Consider the following 17,171-nt stretch of genomic DNA (forward strand, 5'->3'; position numbering starts at 1 on the left):
TCTCGGTACTAAGCCACTGAGGTGTCTCTATGATTTCTTGTGCATTTTACTGGCAGATTCAGTCACCTCGCAACAGTAGAACCAATTATCTTATATACGTAATTAGTACAAATTCAAGTGTAAAGCAAAACGCTACAATCCGGAATCACCTCTTTATGTGTAGAGTGATTGTTCTATTGACTAAATGTGGATCTGCCGATCTTGCTTTCTAGTCATCTTAAAAATATCTCATCTAGTTATATTTTTAAACAAGTATTTGTGTACGACGTATTCCATCGAGCTTACCTTATGTATTATTTCATAGTAAATATTCGCCCCAATGCCACCCTATGTTCTCGAGTGCATAGTATTACAGGGCCAAGTGTCTTTCCACTGTCAGACCTTATAGTCACACCCGTAGATGTCCTCAGATAGTTAACTGTCAGAAATACGACTTCGATCATCGGTGATTGAGTTCCAAACAAGTTCCTAAGAGCAGTTCGACTTAATAGCACCTAAAGAATTAGCCAAAGATTTATGTATAGTATTCCTTTTCAATACTATTTATATTATATACATTTATTTCTTCTTTATTTCGAAGAAACATATACTAGATTCTTTATTACAAGTATAATTTTGGACAGAAATGTTTTATAACTAATATAATGTAAACTTAGAATAGATTTTTGGTTTTTATTTCATCCGCTGTATATGATTTTCTGTCCTCTAAGTTCCTAAATAAATTGTAACTATATATTTATAAACCTTTGAAATTGATTTGAGCGCAGTGCGCTCAGCGAGGGAAAATATAATTTCAATTAGAAAGTTCAAGGGAGTCCTCTATTGGAGAAAAAATCACATATAGTATTTCTCGGTATATATGAAAGAATAGGAGTTAACTACACACAGAAAGACTGAAAAATACTGACATCTTAGCTTGACAAGTGAACCAAATTAAATGACTCCATTATTTATTAAACATAACAAAGTCTAGACATAAGGGAGAGTTATTATAATAGACAAAAATATTATGAAATTGAGGCGATTTTTTGTAATGTTTAAGAATAATATTACTGGTGTTTTAAAATATTGATAATCCTTGAATATACAACACACAATTCAGCTGGTTGAATTACTTCATTTGTTTCACAAGATGTCGGAAAACCGTTTGATGTCATTTATTGTCTTAGCATGTATATTTTTGCTTTAGTTTAAATAACATGCTCTAACACAAGACCCTAACTTCACCACCCAACTAACCTCTAGTATGCCCAATGTATTTATTCATTTCGAATTCAATTACATTTGAAATACTCATGAACCGATTATGGCTTTTTAGGCTGTGCCCGCGTCAAGCCATAATAATCAACATGGAAAATACAGTAAATAAGAAGAAATAATAATATTTATTTATTTGTTCATACAAAGATACATATTACATCATCCAAAAGAGTCCAAAAATAACATTGAATAATTTTTAAAACACATTAAAATTATTATTATTATTTAAAAGCGTTGTGTGTACAACATTGCTACTGTACATTTATTCCCGCATCTTCGACGTGGCCTTTGATTTGGATAACTTAAAATGATCGTCCCAGACGTTAAACACAATGTTACATGTGAAATGTGTCTCTGAGCAAACGTCCTACGGGTTTTCGGTAGAGAGTCATTTCAGTTAAGCGAAAACCTAATACGGGCTTTCTCACCAGAAGTTTTTCAATGATTCTTCGATACATTTGGAATAATGGCTCAGACGGGAAAAAATACTACGTACATGGAGCATGGTTTCAGGATCCTTACACATTTCTGCTGCTGATTCCTATAAACAAACTTACATTTAAATCTTGTATTGTTGTTTAATCGTCAGTCCTTAAGGTAGTAATATTATTTTCTGTTGATTACTATTGTGGGTCGCTTTTTCCCTGGATTCCTGTTGTATATTCAAAGCGTCGCTCGAAACACCAAGTAACTTGCACTTGTGACAACCAAAATAGTTCCTATAACTTATCTTTCCAGTAGTGTTCAAATTATTTATAAATATATATTTACATTAACGGTATGCAAAACCTTTAAAATTATATATAAATGTGTTGATGGCGCCAGATGAATGCAAGATCTTGTATAAATTATATGGAAATGCGTGTAGAAATATATTAAAATTATTGTTGTGTGCTGCTGCAAGGTTGTTATAATGTTGCCGCGTTCATTTGGCGCTAATTAATAACTCGCAATCAAAGATTGACCGACAACTGTTAGGGATATTCAAAATATTAAAATTGCGGCCATCTTTGACTGCGAGATATTCAAAATAATATGTGCGAAGATTGAATGTTTTAGTGTTTTGCTCAAATTTAGTTTTGAATGTTTTAAATTATTTTTTAATGTGGCTTTCAATAGCGCTGAGAGTAAAATATTTATTCGATATCTTTCTTATTATACGAGTCACTTACTCTGGTTTATTTTAAACTAAATGTTTATGTGTATTTTATGCAAAAATTGAATCTAAAATAATTTTTACATATTTGCCAATTGATTTGTGGTATGTTTGGTAGATTATGTTAATGGTGGTCCAAACAGTAAAAAATATACATAATTTATACATAAAAACACTTAAAAGCTCACAAAAAGCAATATATTCTTGACTTCAAACAACAAATCAATATTTTGGATCTTAATTTATGTCCCAATTTCAAATTACTAATAAAAAAATAATCTATACATCTAATTTGTTTTGATCTGTAGCAGGTCGGTAACATTTTTTTGACATTATATAATAATTTTTAGTTTAGTTGAATTTTGTATAAATCTGCAGACTATTTTTGGTACTGCAGAACCACTGACTTTTAAAAGTCCCTAATAAAAATATTTGGCTTATTTTGAATCAAGTTCTAAGACTGTTCTCTGGTTTCAATCCTCTAAAATGAATTGGTTTGCGGCAAAGTTCTGCATCTCTTCTGCGACACCTGTCTGTCCTGTGCGGTCTTCTTTAAATCTTCATATAACCTGCAGCTAGTATCTTCGCATAAATCCTCGAGGTATTCTCAGCGAGGGAGCCACCTGTAGTTTGTCTTATCAGACATCCTCTCTATTACCTCACGTAGGAGACCTTCGTGACGCACTTGTGTTCAATCTGTCTAATACGCAAGCAGGTGCCTGCCTGCTTCGATTCTGTTAAGAACCTCATCATTCGTGATGCAGTATCTCTAGGAAAATTGCTTATGTCCACATCTCGAGAGCCTTTAGTCTTCGGATAGGCACCGAGTCTCGCTGCCATACTTACAGTCACAATAGAATTATGAATCCTATAATAAAAAAACGTCTTCTTTGTTTGACTAATGCTTAATTATAATAATTTCAAATACCTGAAAAAACAATTATACTTTTATTTTTAAATTTCAAGGACTGTAATGTAGACCAAGATACCTACTTTTTATTTACTATTACAAGCCAATATGATTAGTCCTATGCTTTAATTGTCAGTCCGGAAACCATGAAATATTTTCTCAATACTTTCATTCTCTATAGTGGGCTAACAGACATGCAAATGTAATATGAAAACCAAGTATATATAGAGAATTGAAAAATACCATATGTGAATATTATGGAAGTAAACTACCTATAAGTAGGCAGAATGGTGAGCGTTACACATTTAACCCAGCCAATGACAGATCATAAGATCTGTAAACTTGCATATTCTCAGCAGATTCATCTCTATTGAAAAAATATCTAACATACAGGGAAACTAATCCTAAACCATTTGACCATGAGGTGGACAACCATCTGTTTATCACATTTAGTTGAAATCAATTATAAAAAAAAGTAAAAAATTAGTTATTGAATATTTAATTTTTCAGATTCTTTTAAATACATAATTTAAAAGGGTGTTTTTACACTGGAATATTTTATAGTCCCTGGACTGGCAGAACCTGAAGTGTAAGACTGATCATCTTACCTTCTTGTAACAAAAATGATCAAGATACGCTGCGGTTTGTGTACCCTTGCAGTGCCCTATGCACTATAGGGTGAAGAAAAAGAATAATGAATTTCAAATTGCTAGAAATTTTAAAATCATATTAAGACCGTATCTAATTATAGAAATAAAAGACGAGCAATACCCGAATCCACAAATTTGAAATTATCAGTGACCGGTTTCATTGCTTCAGCGACATCTTCAAATGTATAGTCTCAGGCTGAAAAAACCAGATTCGACATAAACCCACGAAAGCATTTCTTGAGAAGTAGCGTTGTTGATGGTCGGAATAAGTGTCCAGTCCAATAAAGCTGGTCTCAACTAAAATGAAAAGAATAATTTAATATAAAATTAAAATAATAATTTAAGTATCACTCGTTTTTTATTTCTAAAATAAATTAGAATAAACTAAGTAACTTCAATGTTTTAAATATTATTTAAAAGATAAACACACAAACCATCACGCCGTTTCCCCATAGAGGTGGGCAGAGAGGAGAAAATGGCACATCACACTGTCTTTGCACGTAGACCTCGCATCCTCTACATTCAAACATCTTCTCATGACATTATTCCAGCTTTTGACATTTCCCACCTTCAAACATTCGTTGGATTTGGTTGCACCGCGTCTTTCTCAGTCTTCTTCGTTATCTGCATGCATCATTCGCATCGTAAATCCTTTTAGCCGTTCTTTTGCTGGCCATTCGCCCCACATGTCCGAACCAACGCTGTACTCCTTTCTTGATTTTGTCGATGATGCTAGTTTCAGCCTTTCAGAATGCACGGAACTCGACATTTGTGCACCTATCGTGCATCATTTTACTACACATTTGCCTGAGAATGGATTTCGACAGCATTCAGCCTACTTCCATATTTTTTTTTCCAATTTCAAACTTTGCTCCCATGCATAAGAATCGGAACTTGAACTGCTAGTTTTGCCTCCTGCACAAACATTTGTTTGCCAAGATAGATTTAAGAGCACCATTCACTCCATTCCTGGCACTCACCCTCCTTTCAATATCTTTCTCATTCCATCCCTAGTAAACATTCTTTCCTGATACAGAAATTCTTCTACCTGATTCAGAATATCCTCGTACACACAGATCTCACATAAAGTTTTACTTTCACCCCTTTCAAAAACCATCACTTTCGATTCATCCACATTTATTAGCAAATTGTTCCCTTATTGATTGACGAAATATAATTACTAGTTTGGACCCCATGTCTCTATATTATAACCATGTTTCTAAATGCTTGTGTTTCGCTATACTGTAGCTTTGTATAGAAATATGCATTCAGTGTATCTTTGTTGTTTCATTTTGTGAATGTTTAAAAACATATTTATCAATATTTTACAATCCATGAATAATTTAGAAGTGCACAAAACATGTGGCAACAAAGCGTACAAGAAGAAAAGTACAAATAAAACTTTAATTAATGGTAAAGTTTATCTGTAAAACTGCTTCATACTTGTAACAATATGATATAACTGTCTACCTCACTAGAATAGACCACTTTTAACTATTAAAAACAATTAGGATGTTAAAACGTTTGTGTAATTTGCTTTTATTGACGAAGCTGTTTCATATTTTTAAATAATTACATGTTTAAACTGCAAAAATAAAATATGTGATGTATAATCAGTGAATAGAAGCTTTTTAAAGAATTACAAGTTTAATGCGAAATAGGCAAACAAGGTATACTGTGGACACATCTTCTGGCATATAATTATAAATTTCAGTAAGAGAAACAAGCAAAATTTACTATAAACAAACTGTTATTTCTATATGTAATACAAGAACACAGATACTCATACCTAAAACGGGTGAAAATGCTAAAAAAATACCTTCACTGTAGGCACAGTTGAAAGTCTTACAACCATGTTTACTTCAAAATGTTTCCTTTTCTTTAATATTAAAGATAATAACACGAAGAACATTTTAAAGCCAATAAAAAATTAATACACTGTTAACTTTCATTAATTTTATAAATTAGTATGGAGTAAGACAAATTAATAATTATTTACTATTGAACGCAAACATCTTTAAAAAATTAGTTTGAGATAAACATTGGGGCCGTACTGACGTCGCGTCACTTGAGGTATTGTTGATACTAGTTTGGTAACTCTCCTTAAAACTAAAGCTGATTTTACTAACCACTGCAATCAAAGTAATCTAATCATTCTCTTATTCTATCTGGAATATGCACAGATCTAAAAATATTGATAGTGTACTCTAGTATTTGAAATCATTTTGTAATAAAGTCAACACGAATCTGCAAAAATACAAGATATTGTTTAAAGAACACAGTTATTATAAATTGCACAAAATCAGTTCCATAAATAGAGGTGAATACTTTAAATAAACCCACATTGTTGTACATTTGAAATATGTCTGAAATTCATATTCACTTTTTCGGGGTTAGCTTAAAAATATAATGCAGGAGAGTTTTAAACATGATTAAAAAACAGTAATAATACTTTCTTAAGTAAGAAACTTATTCATACAGCTTTGTCAATGTGAACTGCACAAACAAACTAAAATATTGTAACCAAAAAGTACAAAACGAGTAACAAAAGATTTAATAGAAATTGGGTTAAAATACTTTTAGAAGAATGTACATTTCATCATAATAAATTGAAAGTAATATTGACTTTCATTCAAGCTTGTAAAATATCATTCAAATACATCTTTAACATTTCATTAAAAAAAAAACTGTTATTTTGGAGATATAATTAATTTAGAATTGGTTTATTTTTGCTACAATAGTTTTGGTTTTTGAGTAATCTAATTTTTTCTCATACATTTTTACTTATTCACATATACATTTCATTTCCTTGCTCCCTTGAAAAACGTAAAACAGGATTTAATTTTGTGAAAATAAACACATTGATAAACTGGCTTTTTTAATTCAAAATACCGTGCAAATATTTTTTAAATAATACATTTGTGAAGAAACCAATATCATTGCATATTAAATTACCGTTTCTTTGTATTTGATATAATGTATCGAGAAAAATATTATTGGTATTACCAGAATTTTTGCATCTAAATTTTTACAATCTTAATCTAGAAAATTATGTCTCCAAATTTCTTCAGAAGTTAACAAAATGGCATAGTGTAAAACCCATGTATGTAAATGTGAACAATATATTTAAAACTTGTTTATTTATTATTTGCTTAGTTTCGGACATTATCCAATTTAAGAGTAGAGAAGAGACGTTGAAAAAAGAACTATTGAAAAGGTCACCTAAAATCCAATTCAGTTTTGTTTATATTTTACCGATTGATTTTACGCACTGGCACTAAGGCATTGAATTTGTGAACCAAATGCAGCATATTATACAAAACGCATAGTAGAGTAAAAAAGACTAACTGTCTATGCCAGTTTATTGTGAATTTAAAGCTGTACGTTGCTCCCTTTTACGCTGCTTCACATTTACTGACTTTAATTTAAGTTCCGGAACTTAGGCTGAGTGGAGCACAAGACAGGCGCTTAGTGCTGCATCTTAAGTCTGTTCATTACTACAAGAATTTCCCAATGAACAAACTAGCCGAGTGATACCCGACGGAAAATAGCCCTTTTCACACATATCAACTTAATCTACACGGCACGGTAAAATTATAGTGAATGAGGAACTTCAGCCCTACGGGAAATTGGATACAAAAAACGTTTTCTTGTGCGCGGTAAAGATTAGAGCATTAAATTGTAAGGTAAAATTTCTTAAAAATGTACGAAAAAATAATAATAAACATTTGAATAAAAACGCACTACTTTGAATGACGTCACTGGTTTATATGAACCATCCAATGATATGAGAGCTTTGAAGGATATCCGGTTTGGTCACCGTAAACGAACCAATCGGAAGAACTGTCATAGAACAACCTCTGACGTCACACGCGGAGTTATTTCAGAAATACAAAACTTTAAAAAATCATAGCGCAGATAATACGATAAATAAAAATTAAAAATATAAAAATAGTTTAATATTCTATTAACAAATAAAAAAAAGACACTAAACTTCCTCATTAACATTTATTAGATTCATTAGTGCCTATTTGAATTTGATAATATTTATATTCTTCTTTTTTTTTATAAAACTCCATAGTTAATGACATTAGTAAAAATATCAATAAAAATGCATTAGTGAATAAAATATTTACATATATATTAGCAATCTTATCATTTACCCAAATATTTCAATTTTGGTGACCATTTTCAACGAGTTGTAAATAACTCACTTTTAGAAAATGGAAATCAAGTTAGGATAGAGTGGGGTTCGAACCTCGGACCTCTGATCCGTGAGTCCGCAACACTAGCCACGCGACCACAACCTGGTTAAAATAATATAGTAAAACTTAACAAAAGAGATTTTAATGATAATTTAATCAAAATCATTATTTAAATTTAGCGAGTACTCTCAGGTAAAAATGCAATCGACTGGAGATTAGTCAGACCGACTAATCTAATGGTGTAGTGGTTATTGCGTTTGCCAGGCATTAAATAAATAAATAATTGTAAAACAATAAATATCAATCCACCTTATTGTATTTTATCATGCCGTGTAGATTTTTGCCGTGGTGTAAAATGGGCTAATCGTTTGCACTTGCACAGCGGTCCAGTCTCCGTGAATGTATGATAGTGTATGAATATATATCAGCGTACCGCGTAGCAATAACCTTACTAGTTACATTTATAAGAATTTTATATATACATGGGTTTTACACTTGTCTTTACTGAGAAACAATATGTCTAATCTAATCTATATCATAAACAACCAAAATCGTACAAAATGCTGCTGTAAGTGTGTAAACAGTACAAAATTGTATATTGTAGTTATTTTTAATTTAATTTGATTATCAATGGCTTCTTTTGTGTTATGTGCGGAAAGAAAGGAGCGGGTAGTTACAGATTACGGAGAAAGAATGGGTTACACTGTCTGTAAGATTACTATTTTAAGATATATAACTTAAGTGTCAATATTTTGTGAGTAATTAAGATTATGTATTTCGTGTTAATGGGATAACTGTTTATTGTAAAATGTGATTTTTTGAATCGGTATGACCGCGGGGTTGGAGGGTCGAAATATGCCGGCAGATTCACAAGCGAACTTTCTTTTTTTAATAAAACATTTAAAACACTGTTTATAAATTTCAAACTTACCACTGTCGTTCGTTAATTTCTCTGCACAGCAAAATAATTTCTGTCATTTAAAATTTAAGCGAACGTCAGATTTGAAATTCGTTCGAGCAGTGTTGGCAGTTAAAAAATAAATAAGTGTTGAATTTGAATTTTAAAATATTAGGAGCCTACTTATTTGTGATTTTTAAACGGAACAAACGGGTATTCTGTTTTTTAATTACGGGTTAAAATGATTTAACGTAGTTGAATTGTTTGAGTACTTTGTATTCTTGTTGCGTATTTCCTAATTCTTAGTTTATCTAATACACTTGCTGCTTTCTTATCTAATGTTAGTTTGATTGTATATTTAATTGATCTCTTTGATGTTATAACACAAAAAGAGTATTGTGCGCACTGTGGGGTCGTTGAAATAAAAGTAATTAGAGATGTGTGTATAGAAATATACTATAAAGTGTTGATTTATCTAGAGCTAGTTTTTTCAATATATTTTTTTATATGGGAGTTTCATTATTTTTACTTTGCTTATAAATCTAGGGCTAGTTACTCGCTTATGAGTTTTTTTATTATTTTGGTAGGTAAGTAGCTATTGTCTCATGCGATATCTGACAGCAAACACCTTTTCTGGGTCTCTGAAAACGGTTTAATTTATTTATTCAAATGGTTTACGAAGAACGCTTGTGAATCTGTTCAAATTTAGATTTCACCCTCTTACGTTGGTTTTTTGGCCAGTGTCGGGGCCTTCCTGTAGATCTATACCGATTAAAGAAATAAACATAATAATATAACTAGGGAAATCCAATACACTCCTACAAATCACTCACTGAAAAAAGTATACAAAAATACGAGCACAATAAACGTAAAGAGAGAATTTGATTTTATCATCCTCCGAATTGAAAAATAAAACTGTCTCTTTTTCTACTGTTTATCGGAAACAATAAATTTAATAGTACCCATTTTGAGTGTCGTAAAATTTGAGTAACTCAATCATAAACCAGTACTTTTTACAGTTTTATTTAGTTTTTTTTATCAATATCGGTCGGATATGCGTTGTCAATACCGGCATCATAATTTTCGATAACTATCTCACAAATAAATTTATGGTTGCATAAATTAATGGTTTTTAGAGACTTAAACATCAATTCTTTGGCGGAGGCGTCAAAAAATTTGATATTTATCTTATCAAATTTGGAGAAATTCTCTCGATTTTTGTATTCAGAATTCAATGAGTGGGTTGTAGATGGATGGAGTATTTCACTAGGTATTTAGTCTGTAATTCAGGGAATCGCTTTGGAAGTAACAAATATTTTTCAACGTCAAACAAACAATGCAAATCGGCAATGAAATTTAATATCTTAATCCATTTTTGTAAAACAGTTTTATTGGGTTCGCATTTTGTTGTTATCTTCCGCAAATGTAAAGTAACTATCAAAAGTCTTTTGAATAAATAACATTTTTTTAATAATTTGAAATGGGTATTTTCACGGACTGCTGGAGAAATATCATATTCGTTCCATTTTTAATAAAATATGGGATTGAATATAAAACAGAGTTTACCTTATCGAGGTAATTCCAGAAATATAATTCATCAAGATGTCATAATATATTTTTTGTGAAAATACCTCTCTAAAATACTTTTTTGAAAACTTTTTTTGAAAGCATTATTTTTAATCTTGTTTATTTTTATCGGCATTATTGTACAGAACTCAACCATGCAACTATGGCATAAACTCATACATCAGTTTTAAAACTTATCGCATATTTTTTTGATAAAATACTAATTTAAAAGCCATTTTAATTTCATAGAGGCGATCAAAATTTCTGTTTCCACTTATATGATAAAATCTGAATGATTATTATTTATCAAATAAGAGCTGAATGATTAGATTACTTGACAAACTAGCATCTTTACTGAAACAAAATTATCTGAAAATATTATGTCGCATTTTTACGGCTACTTTAAATGTTAAGCTTTTTACAAACAGTTTATAGGTTTATTTATGACTTACTATTAATAATAGTTCAGCAATTTATATGAAAATCTGATTAAATAAATTAATCAAAACAAACTGAGTCATACCTACACATCTATAAGTACAGTATTTAGTTAAAATTCAGAAATTAATAAACATTCAAAGATTAAAATGAAATTAATCTCAAGTAGTTTTATGTGTAAAACGAATGCGACAAGTCTGATGTTTTATTTTTATTTGGTTTGTTTCATATAATATCTCATTTTTGATGCAAAATAAATAACATATTTGATTAAATTTCAGTTGAAACATTCACTAAGTATAAATGAAATATAATTCAAAATAATTCATGGATTGACGCGTTTAAAGTAAAACGATTATTTATTGATCAAATTGTGACCAGAATAAAATATCTACTTGAATAGATGTCCACGACAAAACGTTCAATAAAATTTATAATGGTAATCGACGTTATGTTTGCAACGTTTGTTCACCAGCTGTTTTAGTCGTAATTTAAAAAATATGTAAATGAGTTTAATTTATAAAATTTATCTGATAATTCAAGTTGCTGTGGTTACTGTTCTGTGCAATTAATGTCTTTCATGTCGTGGAAATTGCGTATGGAAGAATTATATTCGTAATACAAAATGGGGGTCAAGATGAGAACATGCAAAATTTGGTCGACTTAAATCAGTAATCGCTGATCCGTGAATATATTATAATGCTGCGTGCCTTCTTTAGCAATTGCTAAATTATATGTGGAGAAAAAAGCGAGAAGATTATTCGTAATTATTTCATTTGATCAAATGTTTATACTTTTATTAGATTGGTTATAAATAAATATGTATTAAAACATGTTTCCAGTCGTGAAATAATCAATCGTATTAAAAATAAAAATAAGAGTAAATTATAGGGGTTAAAATTAAAAACCCTGTGGTACGCTGGGGTATCAGTGCTTAATTTTTGACAGTTTGCTTCTTGATTTTTTGTATATTTTAGAAAAAATGTACTCTGTAGTAATAAATGTTTATTCAAGAAGCAAATATAGCAAAAATGATTCCTGATTCTAAAAGAATTCAATTTGAGTGAGTTTTTTAATGGATTCAATGTTTTTGGACTGGAAACATAATTTAGTGTTTGTGCTATATATTGTATAACATAATACCTATAAACATTGTTCATTGAAACCAGTTATTAACTATTTCATATATGAGAAAAGAAAACTTACGGGTGATATATGAAATGTTATTTGTCAATGTTAAATATTGTAACGTAAGATTTATTGTAGAACAAATTATAAAATGTTGGAGTCAAATTTGTTTTTCCAAAATCTATCTTATCGATTTGAATATTTCCTAATTTTCCATTCTTCCGACTGATTAACATGATGTTGCCAAACATTTTTATCTTTTTTTACTTTGAAGATTATTGGTATATTTTGTACGATATTTTTTCCTCTTTTTAATTTTATAAGATGGTACAAAACACAACCTATCTAACAGCCATAAACTTAGTTTTTAAGTATCTAATATATTTGTATTGTGGCAACACTAAAGTATGTTCCTATTTTTAAAATTAATTTGTAAAGATTTTCTTTCATTCCAAAAATGTTTAAGTTAAAAACTTTTCATAAAACCTATCGTCTTCTAGTCAGGAATTATCTGTGCATATATTTTCCTTTTACGAAAGTATGCATTTTAAATAAGATTACAGAAATGTATATTTTGTATTTATTTGAATGACCATCCACATCATTATTTTAAGAAATAAAGAGCATTCCGATACACTGGTATTTTATTTACATGATTGGATAATAATTGCGTTTTTATATGTCCGGGCGGAAAAGTTATACGGTTATGCCCGTGTGTGAAATACAACAAGAACACTGGACGAGTGTTTTCCATTTGATGGCTGCCCTAAGGTAAAAATCCTCAAAAATGGGCAGAATATTGAGTGTTTCAGAGTGTGTAAAATGGCCACATAAACCAGCCAATGACATGTCATAAGCCCTGTAGATGCTTAGACTTCTATATTACCTTCTCGTAAATGTTCTTTATCTCTGTTGTAATATTTTAATATTAACAGCTTCAAGCTTTCAAAATCAAGTTATTGTCTACAAAAATTTGGACAAACTCAAAATATTGTTGAAAAAAAAAAATTAAAAAAATTTTCGTACATTTTCAGGAAACTTTGCCTTACAATTTAATGCTCTAATTTTTAATGCGCGCAGAAAAACATTTATTGTATCCAATTTCCCGTAGGGCTGAAGTTCCTCCTTGATGAATTGGCTTTTCGTAAACAGGAAATCCATCACAAAACTCTATCATTGGACGATTCTGAAAACAAGGGACGTCATTCAAAGTAGTTCGAAAACGAAAGTAAGAAAACGTTTTTATGTTAAATTTCCCTTAGGGCTGAATTTCCTAAATATGAGAAAATAATTTTTGTATCCAATTTTCCTTAAAATATTTACAAATTGCGTGTTTTTAACGTTCCTTTCATTGTTAAATTACCCCATGAATTAAAATAAAATATACTTAGGAAATCGTCAGAAACATTGGTTGATGCCACGCATAATTAAATATTTTCTAGTTGCAATGGCGAGCTACCTACATAATGATAGATACATTATTATAATGTTGATTTTAAACGATCTACTAAAAGGGAAATCTGCAACGCGAGATGCGAGTAATGCACCTAAAGCATGTCAAGATGGACGCACGTTGCATGCTAAACAAACATAATTTTCTTGTATCCTATTCTGAAACAACATACAGTTTTTTCATTTATAAATAGACTATTTAACTAACCTAATATAAAAAAAATGTACCGTATCATCAGCGCCATGGAATTAAAAATAGTTCAGAAACCGCATACGCGCATCAAACAGAAGGCGACTTAACTACTCTTAAACGAGTAGTTTTACGTTTTAACCCATTAGTTTCTTTGTAGACGTCGCTCAGTACGCAACTCCCGATTCGAATTCAACTATGCCGCATTGTGTCGTTTTAAGGTGTAGAAATGCTGCTGGAATCAACAAGAAACAGAATGGGATCACATTTCTCGTGTAAGTAGCGAATGCATGTGTATATAGCTAATACATTACTAAAAAAAAATATTTTTCCACCTGTCAGATTGTCAATGAAAAAAAAATGGACATTTTGTTAGTGTTGCCAGGGTAGTCAATTTTTTAAGGTACTTTTTATTAATAAGAATATCAAATATTATTGAAAATAACATTAAAATATCCGTTTTATGTAAATTTTTTTATTTTTATATTTGAAGTTTGAAGTTCATTAATTCAATCACTCTTATTAAATGACCCATTATTATCTACTCTGTTGTGGTGTCAATCAATGTTTCCGCGTGTACAATAAAATTTTAAAGAAATTAACAAATTGTTTTTTTTAAAATATAAGTATAAGTATTACATTTGTGTTTTAGTTATATTTTTCGCGATCTGGCAACATTACGCGGCGACTTCATGCATGCGCGCGGCGAAATTGGGGCAAAGTAGGGGAATTTTCGGACGCAGTCCGATGTATTCAAATATGATTCTACGCTCCTTCTGGACTATTCTTAATTTTATGATCAGCGCTATGGTTTTAAAAATGGTGTATTTTTGAAATTACTCCGCGTGTGACGTCTCAAGTTATCTTCCTTTTCTTCTCGATGGATTCTGCGGATTCCATAAACCGGAAAACTATTTATTTGATACATTTATTGCATAAAATAAGTATTCATATAACAGGGAATCCATATAAAACTTGTGAAGAGAAAATGAAAACAGAGTGTTCACTGTTTACTATTTCATTTCATTTATTTATTCAGATATTTAGAACATTACAGAAAAAAGACCCAATTCATTCTAAATACAATAATAGATCACAAATTACAGTAGATAGTTATGTTATTAAAATAATATAACAAAATGTAAAAAGAAAAATTAAAAGTTAGAAAGTGCTTTCCTAAGGGAAGGCCCAATGTCGTGAAATCCGTTTACGCTGGTCTTCATCTAACATGGCTCAGCCTGTTTTTAGATGGAGATTTTTTATCTTTGAAAGTAAGTAGTTCTATACTAATATAACAATAACAAAAAAAATTAAAACTACTTGATTATAAATGCCTAGCTAATCAAATGTAAGAAATTCATCATTATCATTCCCTTTCCGCACCTAATAGTGCACAGGGCACTGCATTGGTACACCAATCGCAGCGTATCTTAATTATTTTTGTTACATGAAGGTAGGATGATCAGTCTTACGCTTCAGGTACCAGTCCGGGGACTATGAAATATTCTACTATGAAAATACCCTTTTAGATAAATACTTCGTAGAGACCTCTTGCTTTGGATGTTGATCTGTTTCAAACATTCAAACATTCAAAAAAAAATTTTTTTTATTTGAATTTGAATTTAAATTTTGTATTTATTTTAAATTTAGAGTCTTTTTCAATATTTTTGGCGCAATTACATTATATTGCTTTTTACCAAAGGCGGTTGATACAAATGAGACAATACGGTGATTTTCACAAAAACGGCGCTATATAAATTATCCAAATATAAATAAATAAATACAGTTAATTTGTGTCGCTGAACGAGTGTTCATATTTTGTTGGGTTCTTTTCATCTAACTTAATTTATTATAAAATTTAAGTAGTAGGCACCTCAAAAACAATTATCTTACATATCATATCTTTCATATATCTTACATATCTTTAACTCAGCGATTAGATCTTTCGTTGGATACCTCAAGGGTTTTTTAAGAATGATCTTCATGGTCCATTTTTGTGCTATTTTCACTGGTTCAAGGATTGAACGAGAGCAACCTCCCCAAGCTAAATAGCAATATGATAGTTTGCTTTGGCAAAAAGCAAAGTAAATTAGTCTCTTTGCAAAACTCTTATCTTTGGTTGATTTAGAAGAACCAGTGACGTCATGCAAAGTAGGTCGTTTTTATTAAAGTCATTTAATTTTTTTGCCGTACATTTTTAAGAAACTTGCTCTACAATTTAATGCTCTTATTTTTACCGTGCGTAAGAATGCATTTTTATATTCAATTTCCCGTAGGGTTGTTCTTCGTCATTGGTTCCTGAAAATGTGTGCGAAAGTTGAATGTTCGATAGTCGAAGGATGTAAAAAAATCCAATTTGTATTTATCAATATACATAAATAAGTTAAGCCTATCTCTTCGTTTTTGTAACGAGAAAACCCTTTCAATACCTATTCACCGCTCCAGTTGTTTGCCTCCTCTTTCCCAGTAGTGGCTGCTTGACTGTGGAATAATCTACCCACTTACGTCAGAGACGTCTCTTCTTTATTTACATTCGAATCACGTATTAAATGTCACTTCCTGAATATGGGTTAAAGGTATTTAATCTTTTTTTTTTTGTATTATTTAAATTAGATAATTAATAAAACACTTTGTTCTTAGACCACTTGAGATTATTTCAAAACACTTCTATTTATCATATTTTTTATTGCCATTTATAATACATAATTTTTGAGATTTCGCGTTTTTTTAAATGGGAGTCGGATTTTTATATTTCCTCTGGTATCATAGACCCGTTGTCTTTGATAAGTTTTTTTTTCCCAAAATTCTGTTGTTTTTTTTAATTAAAAATTTTATACACAAACACAATTGGCGATCACTACAGCGAAAGCATCTCGGTCCTACGCGACTTTTATATTCCGCAGCCAGGACAACTGCTTATTGGATGTACTCACCATAGTGATTCCTGGGAAAGATGACCAGAGTGGTTTCCCGATGCCCTTCTCTGGTGGATTTTTCTGCCGGGGTTACCTTCCCTTAGCTGGTTGGTTCTGGTTTGAAGGCGCCAGAATCTCGCCTTTCATCCTCTCGTTGTCCGCTGTGATCATACCGTTATGAGTGTGATCTCATTGCCCACGGTTCGCAACGTGGACGCTAACGAGTAGGACTAGTCAGTGGTGTTGCAGGTGGAATGCAACTCGGCGTTCGCAGCATTTTGAAGAATCCCACCCTCCAGCAAGATGTGACTCACTGCGACCCTACTGACAGTTTGAACCCCAAATACCATGATACTTATTGTAAAATATTGCTTAGTTAGTATTTTTAATTAATTTTACATCG

At 30.9% G+C, this 17,171-nt stretch overlaps 1 long non-coding RNA gene across 1 annotated transcript; it reads right to left on the reverse strand.

The window, feature by feature from the left end:
* Positions 1 to 1,428: 1,428 nt before the first annotated feature.
* On the reverse strand, positions 1,429 to 9,193 carry LOC148280338 (uncharacterized). The gene is made up of 3 exons (XR_015822635.1): positions 9,113 to 9,193; positions 4,098 to 4,273; positions 1,429 to 1,801 (listed from the first exon to the last, which is right to left on the reverse strand). It is a non-coding gene; the product is annotated as an uncharacterized LOC148280338 (long non-coding RNA).
* Positions 9,194 to 17,171: the final 7,978 nt, after the last annotated feature.

This window comes from Micrasema longulum, unplaced genomic scaffold (assembly GCF_059751315.1).
Source record: "Micrasema longulum isolate JH-2025_06_02 unplaced genomic scaffold, ASM5975131v1 h1tg000592l, whole genome shotgun sequence".
NCBI lineage: Eukaryota > Metazoa > Arthropoda > Insecta > Trichoptera > Brachycentridae > Micrasema > Micrasema longulum.